This window comes from Parus major, chromosome 1 (genome assembly GCF_001522545.3).
Source record: "Parus major isolate Abel chromosome 1, Parus_major1.1, whole genome shotgun sequence".
Taxonomy (NCBI): Eukaryota; Metazoa; Chordata; class Aves; order Passeriformes; family Paridae; genus Parus; species Parus major.
This window is the reverse complement of record NC_031768.1, coordinates 59,903,299-59,912,910: the sequence shown is the minus strand read 5'-3', so window position 1 is coordinate 59,912,910 and position 9,612 is coordinate 59,903,299. Positions and strand designations below refer to the sequence as shown.

General features: G+C 45.3%; 1 long non-coding RNA gene across 2 annotated transcripts; it reads left to right on the top strand.

The window, feature by feature from the left end:
- The first annotated feature begins 2,783 nt into the window (after positions 1–2,783).
- Positions 2,784–7,342, top strand: LOC117244043. 2 transcript variants are annotated; one of them, XR_004496408.1, is made up of 3 exons: positions 2,784–2,865; positions 4,356–4,487; positions 7,028–7,342. It is a non-coding gene; the product is annotated as an uncharacterized LOC117244043 (long non-coding RNA). The 2 variants fall into 2 exon arrangements; XR_004496403.1 differs by lacking the exon at positions 7,028–7,342 and adding an exon at positions 6,520–6,620.
- The last annotated feature ends 2,270 nt before the right edge of the window (positions 7,343–9,612 follow it).

Genomic DNA, 9,612 nt, shown 5'->3' with positions numbered 1-9,612 from the left:
TGACCTATTCCCGCAGTTTACTGTACCAGCATCACTCCCAGGCTCTGCTTGTCTTCTCTCTCTGTCTAAAGATGGTGATGAGAGAGTTGAGTGTCCATGGGTAGGAGTCAGGGGGGAATGCCAACAAGGCAGTATTCTGGTGGAAATCTCTCACAGACCACCTGACAAGGGTGAAGAGGCAGGTGTAATGTTCTGTTAGCAGAGGGGAGAAGTCTCACAGTCTCTGGCCCTTTTTCTTGTGAAGGACTTCAACTTCTCAGACATCTGCTGGAAATACAACACAGCAGACAGAAAACAGTCCATGGGGTTCCTGGAGCATGTGGAAGATAACTAGGTGGCAGAGCTGGTGAGGGAGCCAGCAAGGAGAGGTGTCCCTGGACCTGCTCTTTGTGAACAGAGAAGGGCTGGCGGGAGATGTGATGGTCACTGTGAGGCAGCCTTGGAAACATGAATGAAATGACACAGGTTTTAGTTTTTGGGAAAGTAAGGAAGGTGGTCAGCAGAAATGCAGCCCTGGACTTCTGGAGGGTTGACTTTGTCCTGTTTAGGACACTGGTTGAGCAAGTCCCTAGGGAGGCAGTCCTGAAGGGAAGAGGGGTCCAGGAACTCTGGACATTCTTCAAGAAGGAAATCTTGAAAGTGCAGGAGCAGGTTGTCCCTGTGTCCTGAAAGACGAGTCAGTGGGGAAGAGGAAGCTTGGATGAACAGAGAGCTTTGGCCGCAACACAGGAAAAAATGGGGAGTTTATGACCTTTGGAAGAAGGGGCAGGCAATTCAGGAGGAGTACAAGACTGTCGTGAGCTTATGCAGGAAGAAAATTAGAAGGGCTAAAGCCAAGATAGAACTTAATCTGGCTACTGACAAAAAAGCAATAAAAATGTTTCTATCAATTCATCAGCAACACAAGGAGGGCTAAGGAGAATCTCCGTCCTCGTGGAGGATGGCTCAAGGATTGGACAGGTGCACTGTTTGCTGGGTAAATAAATTGTTGGATGGCTGGACCCAGAGAGCGGTGGATAGAGTTAAATCCAGCTGGTGGCTGGTCACACCAGGCTGGTGTCCCAGGGCTCAGTTTTGGAGCCAGCCCTGTTTAATTTCTTTATCAACAATCTGGGTGAATGGGTCGAGTGCTCCCTCAGTCAATGTGCACAGGACACAAGTTGTGTGAGAGTGTTGATCTGCAGGAGTGTAGGGAGGCTCTGCAGAGGGATCTGGGTGAGCTGGATCAATGGGCCAAGGCCATTTGTATGAAGTACAGCAGAACCGAGTGCCAGGTCCTGCCCTTGGGTCACAACAACCCCAGGCAGTGCTACAGGCTGGGGGCAGAGTGGCTGGAAACCTGGCCAGTGGAAAAGCACCTGGGGGTGCTGGTCAACAGCAGCTGAACATGAGCCAGATGTGCCCAAGGGGCCAGAAATGTCAATGGCATCCTGGCCTGTATCAGCAATCCTGTGGCCAGCACGGCCAGGGCAGTGATTGCCCCCTGTACTCAGCACTGGTGAGGCCACACCTCAAATCCTGTGTCTGGTTCTGGACCCCCCATTACAAGAAAGACATTGAGGGGCTGGAGTGAGTCCAGAGAAGGGCTGGAGCCCAGGTCTTATGAGAAGCAGTAGAGAGAGCTGTGATTGTTTAGCCTGGAGAAAAGGAGGCTTGTAGGGGACCTTTTCACTCTCTATGACTATTTGAGGTTGTAGAAAGAGGGGGGTGGGTAACAAGCCACCCTCAAGTAACAAGCAGTAGAAGGGGTAACAGCCTCAAGGTGTGTCAGGCAAGATTTAGATTGGATATTAGGAAAAATTATTCACTGGAAGGGTTATCAAACATTAGAAAAGGTGTGCATGTATTTAAAGGACATGTAGGATGTGGCACTTAGGGACACAGCTATTGGTGGCCTTGGGAGTGTTGGGTTAATGGCTATGCTCAGTGGTACTTTCCGACCTAAATGATTCTATGACTCTAAATATGCAGAGCTGGATTTAGCCTCTGTACAGAGCTGGGAAGTACCATCATTTGAATGCTGCTGCCCAGCCCTGGTCCCCACTGCTGGGTGTACCCAGGCACACGGCTGGGACATCTCCACCTGGCTCCCCAGGGTCCCTCACCCATGCTTTTGGAAGCACAGGGCTCGTGCTGATGGTGGAGCTAATGGGGCATGAGTGAATATTGAGGTTTGTCATGTGGATATTATAGCTTGTGAGTATGTTTGCCAGCTGCTTCTATGACCTGGAGTTAGACTCTGTCTACAGGGGTCCATTAGCAGACTTTTCATGCTGTATTTATTCTTGGGGAAAAGACATTGAAACAACATGACCCGAAACAGACTAGTAAATCTGAAAACTATAGAGTAAATTACCACAGGGAAAAGGCACTCTCTGCTCAGTGCCTGCCTGGTAATGATGCTTTCTTGCTCTTCTGTTTGCTCTAGCCTAGTGTTTCTTTGCAGGCAGCATAAGGCCAGTGGCAAAAGTGCATCTCACAAGAACCAGTTGGTTTCAGATGCGGATTTCACAGTTGTTATCACTGGCTGTTATCACCGTGCAGCTTAATGAGGCACAAGCCAGAGCAGCTTGAAGTCTCAGGTGATGTGTGTTTGCAAGGTATTTTGAAGGCCATATCTTGAGCTCTGGATGAAGGTTGAAGGCAGCCAGCCCTGCCAGGTGGAATCTGAAAAGTGATCCTTAGGATTGCTGTCTCTATAAGAGACACCAGACTGTCAGAGTAGAGAGGAAAGGATAGGAAGGTACAGCTTGAGGGCAACACTCATCTGGACACTGTTCTTCAATGCCTGGGTTGGACCTCTTTGTCTAGGACAGCCCATGCACCAGGATAGCCATACAGAGGAGTTAGACCTCCAAAGCTGAGGTAGAAATAAGGATTTTGAAGTGAAACAGACCTAAGCATAGTCATGTGTGGCTGGTAATATGTGGAAGATGCTGAAGCTGGGAATCTCGTCTATTTGGGTTGAAGTTTCCAAAACACATTTGCAGTTAAAAGGTTCAGCAATGGTGTTGCAAAGGTGTGGAAGGCTTAGGTATCATGTGAAGGATTCATTGTGCCACCCACTGGCAATCTAATGGGTCTGAGGTTCTCCTTACCATCCATGGAAAGCAAGTTTCGTTTAGCTGAGCTTACCTTAGGTTGTGATGGCTTTCTCAATGGAAGTACCTCTTTCCCCTTCTCAATTAGAAAAATATCCTGGAAACAATTTGCTCTGACCTGGACATGTTTCCTATAAATGTCTAAGTGGGACCAGCTGGTTCCTACCACCCAAGTAGAAAGGAGACCACCAATTTGAGCTACAAATAGGATCAAAAATGCTGATCCTTGGCTTGGAGCTGTTGATTCTGCCATGGAGCTGGTCTTGACTTTCCAAATTGTAGCGGAAGTGCAAGTGGCAACAACTTAGTGATTTTTTTTATTACTTCACACTAAGTTGTGCTAAGCAAAAACTGCTGATGTTAAGGGATATTCTAGGAGCCTTGTACAGGTATTTTTTACTCTTGAAGACTGTTAAGCAGAAGTTTAATCCCTCTCCTATAATTACTTGCTTTGTTGTATACAAAATTGAGTTGGTTTGCTTCTGTTAGAGTCTGCACAACCTTAGAATACAAGGGCAGCAGTACAGATCTCCGTGCTTTTGCTGTCCTGCCTCCTTTCCTATTAGTTTCAGCACTATTTCAGCTCCATGCTTGTGCCTGCATGCTCACTCTGATCTGGGATCCCTGCCAGCTGCTACAGCCATGTCCTAATGCCAGCTGGGATGTGTAGGTGCTGCAGTGATAGGATGATGCTCATAGTACTGGACATTTGTTTTTGACATTTTGCAGAAGATGAAAGCAGCTTCTCTGTGAGCTCTCAGCCTCTTCAGAAGCATGCTGTTAATGGGCTTACTCCCAAAGGCAAAGATCTTCCCCATCTCCCATTTTCTCAGATTTTGGGATCTCATGGATTTCCGTGAGATGTGTGGGCATTTGACACTTCAGATTAACAAGTTCTGTTCCTGCCAAAGCAGATATTTGCTGGCACTCGCTGTGCCCACATGGGAAGAACTGCTTCCAGAAATCATTCTCTCAGAAGCCTCAACCCTGTGCTGGGAGTTCCTGCAACTGGATGAGGCTTTGCATTTATTTATGGGCTAAGAGAATAGTTGATTTTAGTCAGACCCACTATGAAGAAAAACAAAGCTGAACATCTCCTCCCAATGTTACCAAATGGTTCCATTGTACAATGGTTTTGTCAGCAAGTTATTTAAGATCTTAATCCCTTTCAGCTTTTAGGGGGAACCCTGAGGTAGAATGAGACTGGAAAGAGAAGTGATTTTCATTTGGATTTTCATTTTTTTTCTTCTCTAGTGCTGTAACCTGATGAAGAGGCAATGGCATTTCACAATGTGTACTCCATTCATGGCTACCTGCTTAAAATGAGGAAGGTGGAGAAGTAAGAAGAAAAGGCTCCTTTAAATCTGTAGAGGAACTCTGGTGCCTGTAAGGGCTATTTAAAGAAGTAAACCCACTTTATCTTGTTAATCTATTTATGCATTGTAACTTATGCTGCCATTCACAGTGTCAGAAAGCTATTGTAAACCCTTGTATAAACCCACCCTGTAGACTTGAGGGGCTCGAGTCCATGGCTCTGCCAGCCCTAGAATATTGGTGATTGGATAATAGCAGCTTTCACTCTTAAAAGTCCTTTTGGAGGGGTTAATGCACAAGAGGAAAAATGTTAATGATTCCCAACAGACCACCTACTTAGCTGCTAGCAATAGGCAATCTCTAGTGTGTGCATCCTGGTAGAGGTGAATTCTGAAAAGAGACGTGAAATATAAGCTAGGAGCTTTTGCAAATGATTCTTGTAAGGCAGTCCATGAAATGCTATGTCAGTGAGATATCTGAGAAGAAAGCCCAGGCTGGGGAATTGCTTCAGAACAGCAGCTGGAACAAAGTTACCATTTCTGTGGGCATTGCCACTCACAAGGAGAAAAGCCAGGTGGACAGTTCAGGAGGATAACGTGCTGGGAGCAACAGGAGAATAGACAGAATAATGGCATAAAGGAAAGATGCTTGAGGACAGGCTTTGTCTCAGCTAACACTAAACATTTAGTCATCTAGGCTCTCTTTGTGGTCAGCAGAGCACTTTGAAGCCATGATTCATCTGACCTATTTTGGGCACTACCCTACCTAGGATGAGGTGAATTTATCCGTGCCTGCTTCTTCCTCTTGGTACTGAGAGAGCTTCACGCATAGCCTAGATACAGACACCTGTATTTTAGACATGTCAGGGGAAGTGAGACAAATCCTCCTTTGCACATGGAGTGGGACCAGGAGAGAGGACATGGATGGCCACATGGCACCCTGTGAATCTAGGACAGCATCCAGTCACCCTCTGCCCTTGTCTTCAGGAGAGATGAGGAACCAGAACAAGAGAGAATGGAAACCAAAAAAGGAAGAGAAAGGAAATGAAAGAAAATGGGGAACTCTGTTTCAGCTCTCATTAAATGCTCCTGCAAGGAAAATGGGAGATGTAGGCTGAGGAGAATAACACAATAAATTAGAAACGGGAAAATGTGGGTTACAAGTTTCACAAAGATGTGAGCTTCTTCACAAACAACCAACGTTATTATAACTATCAACTGAAAAAGGAACAGTGGCATTTTATTATTATAATTTTGATCTAAAATTGCATTCCAAAATCTTTATGGACTATCTTAAACTTGCTGAAGTGTATATTTTGCACTGAAAATCAGGTTTTGCATGAGTGGAAAAAAAGAAAGCTTTTGTGATGACTGCAGCACAAATTTCTGTGAATGGCTCTTTACGCTGCATTGCCAGAAATGTCATGAATCTGCTCAGAACTCCAAGGAAGGGAAGTGGTTTGAAATTCCTAACACTGCTCTTTCAGCCAGAATAGCCATTTTGGGTGTACTTCACATGAAGTATGGCTTCAGGGCTTGATATGTCTTCATGCTGGGCCCTGTATTGTGCCAAGGAACTTCTCAGTGTTTAACAAATAATAATAGATATAAGCTGTGTAAGCATATGTGAATCTTCATGTTATAATTTCACATGTAGAAAAATGATCTCATAGGCACATAGGAAATAGAGCAGATGGTAAAATGCGTGTTGGACTGCATTCAGGCAGGAGACTAAGTCTCCTAGACAATAAAAGCACAAATGCTGGATGGTCCCCTCTAGCCATGCACACAAAGTACTGCCTTGTGAGCTGAGATAGGGGAGCACAGATCAAAGCAGATTAAGAGGCCACCTTTGATCTGTTGTTTTCTCCTATTACTGCAAGTTGCAGCACTGTGATCTGTCATTCCCTGTGTGGATATTCAAGGTGTGTGCCCATGGACAGCCCTCAGCTGGGTTACTGGGGGATAAGTACCCAGCTGCATCATTCCAGTTTTCAGCATGTGCAGTTCCACCCATTTCAGAGGTATTTCACCTGTAGTGAAACTGTCTCAGTAAGGTGCTTCTTGATGAAGTCTTATAGATGAACCCTGCTTTTTTCCTCCAGAGATCATCCTTGGTGGAGATAGATAAATCCTAGTCCACACTCATGTTTCAAGGCATGAGTTTCTCTCAGAGACTAGGGCCAAGCTGCAGCCCTGAGCAATAGCAAGGTAAGCTGGGAAAATCAGGAATAACCATGAATTCAAAATTTCTGCTGGAAGAGGAAAACTGAGAAATGGGGCCATGCCAGATTGCAAGGAAGTTTTCCTCTGTATACTAGCAAAGCAGCAGCAGAGCACTGTAAAAGCAAACCACAGCAAACTAAGCCTCTTCCAAACATATTTCTCACCAGAAAGTCTGTAGGTAAACAAAAGCTGCATGTGCCAGGTCTGTTATAAGAGTAAGCTGAGCTGGAAGATTCCTTCAGTTTTATCAGTGTAAACATTCTGAGTGCAGATCTGTCCAGTTAGTAGCCCCTGATTGATCGGCAACATTAGGTTCATGTCTGCGTCAAGAGAAAAATTACCTTTTGCTGTCATGTCAGTTTTTATTCTCCTTTCTCTTTGCTACAGGATGCCTGATGAGCTGTCCTGGAGTGTTAAATACAAATTATCACAGTGCTCTCTTGGATAAACTTCTCTACACTGGGCAGATCACGTGCTTCAGAGACCAAATCAACTCGCACCTATCCACTGGCAACTTCCATTCAATGGCAGTGGCTTTGGCACAGCTATCCAGGATTTCGTAGCAGAATTTGGGAAATTTTTGCCACAAAATTGGAGAAAATGTGATTAGAAAATGGAAGAAGAGGCAGTAAAAATTTTATATTGGGATGCTGAGATATCAGTGCTGAGATGCATTGGGGGTAATATGATCTATGGCTTGGGTTTAGGGGTCTTTTGTTTGCTTGTGTTTGTTTGCTGGGTTTTGTTTGTTTGTAGGGTTTTTTGTGGGTTTTGTTTATTTTTTTAATGAACATTTAATCTATTAGCAGGCTATTAAGTTAGTTCAAAGCACTGAAGCCTGGAAGACAGTGTCTAGATCCTGTCTTTCCCATTCACCTTAGTGTATATCTTGGTGAAATGCTTTTGCACCTCTCTTCTCAAAAGTAATCCAGAGCTAACTGTGTCTGCTTACATGATTTATTCATTCAGACCATAACCAGCACCCAGAGTCCATGGAAGAGCACTGGAGTTAGAAATTGCAACCTGCTTTGAAGTAAACCACCCAGAGTCTTTAGCTGTTGGAGATCAGTGGGAGATAGGGACAGAGGGAGGAGGTGGGAGGTGCTGTCTTGAGAAGAAACTGTGTTTGTGATCTCTATAACTTGCCTTCTTGACAACTGGAGGGGGATTTTCCTAATAGAAAACCTGTGAGCTATATGAGGAGGGTAATCCACTTGACCCTTGCCCTCTCCTAAGCCTTTAAGTCATTGTAACATTTCATTTCGTAGCGTCTGTGGGAGCACTTCTTGGGATTCCTTTCGATTGCAATGCAAAACCAGCTTTGTTTAGCCAGGAGGAAGACCAGAGTAGGGGTGTCGGAGCAGGGTACGTGAGTGGGAACATAGTAGTCATGTTTGAAGAGGGTGAGAGCTGGTGGCAGTGAGGAAGATAAACAGGGCGTGTTTGTGCAAGTGACCTTATTTATTTCAGCATCCTGGGGAGGGACCAAATGTACTGCATTGAAGGAAGTCAGTTCACTCACATATGGGAGTGGGTCCAGCACTGCGTGGCTGGCACAAGCCCAGGCGCTGCTTTGCAGGGTGACATCCTGGGGCTCTCAGGGCAGCTGCTGTCCTCAGCGCTGGCTTTTGAGAGCTCTTGCATTGCAGGCTGTGCTGAAATGGGCAGGGTGGCTGTTCAGAGCTGATGGGAAGGGCGTTCTGCCCTGGCACCCCCAGCCCTGTGGCGGGTGCCAGCAGTGGGGGAGGACCCACAGTCCCCGTGGTGCTGAACAGACCCCTGTGAACCACCGATCCAAAATCATAATTTGTTACTTCAGCGTTTGGCCGCCGAATGGCTCATGGACCAATCCTGACATTATTTCTTTTTAATACTGTATTTGTTATCCTCTGAATAGTTTGGGTGGGTAATTATCCAGTCTGTACTGTGCATTGCAGAGCCCAGGAATATTTGCTTTGGCTTTTCTTCCTGGTTAGTTAGGGTGTGCGGTTGCTGGCCTAGATCTCGTGGCATTGTTTCTGACTACGTAAATGAAATTTTTATACAAGAGAATAATGAATACAGACCAGAGAATAAGGCACATCCTGTGGCAATTTCACAAAGGCAATTTTTCTCACTAAAACCCATAAGGGGCTCAGCAGTTGTGATTATTTACACATGTACTTAATGGCTGTCCACATATGACTGATACAGGATAACAGACACCTAGTAACCAGAGACAGCTGCGTTTGGTGGGTGCCTTGAACCATCCCTGGTTTTGTCTGTTTTCTTTCCCTCTCCCCTTTCCTGTTTGCCTATAGTCAAACTTGTAAGGATGAGGAAGAAAACCTTCATTTAAAACCGCATGAAACCAAAGGCAGGGTGTAACCAGCTTCAAATCCAGACAAGAGTCAGCGTGTAACTTCATGTGTTACTGTTTTCGTCGTTCAGCATATCACATGGATGGGGTGGCATTTAAAGCACACAGAGGATTGGTACCACAGGTGCAGTAATGTGTGCACACATGCACGCTCACCCCTTGGTGTACACACACTTTACTCTGCACCCAGTTTGGCTGTGGGGCCAGCAGCAGCCCTGCTGCGGTGAAGAAAGCTCAGCCTGAATGTTCTCTCAGCTCCCTGTGCCGAGACCCACTTTGCCACAGCTGGAATGGCTGTGAAAACTGGCTGTTTTAGAGAGTTTATCTGAGGTAGGTGTCAGAGCAATTCTTCTACTCCTTGCAAAAACTAAAGGGTTTGCTTTTTCCAAATCTTTGAGTGTGATCTTGTGGCTGTGTTAATGGACTTCAAGGCATTGAAACTTCAGTATCAAGTGTCACAAATGTATGTCCAAGCCCCAAGTGTGATCATGGATTAGCAGCTGTTGCTAAAGAGTTCAATCTATCAATTCTGATCCCACAAACAAATGGCAAATGTTCCCAAGTAAAAAGTTTTTTACTAAATGCACCTAGAAAATAATGTTGGTAAAACACT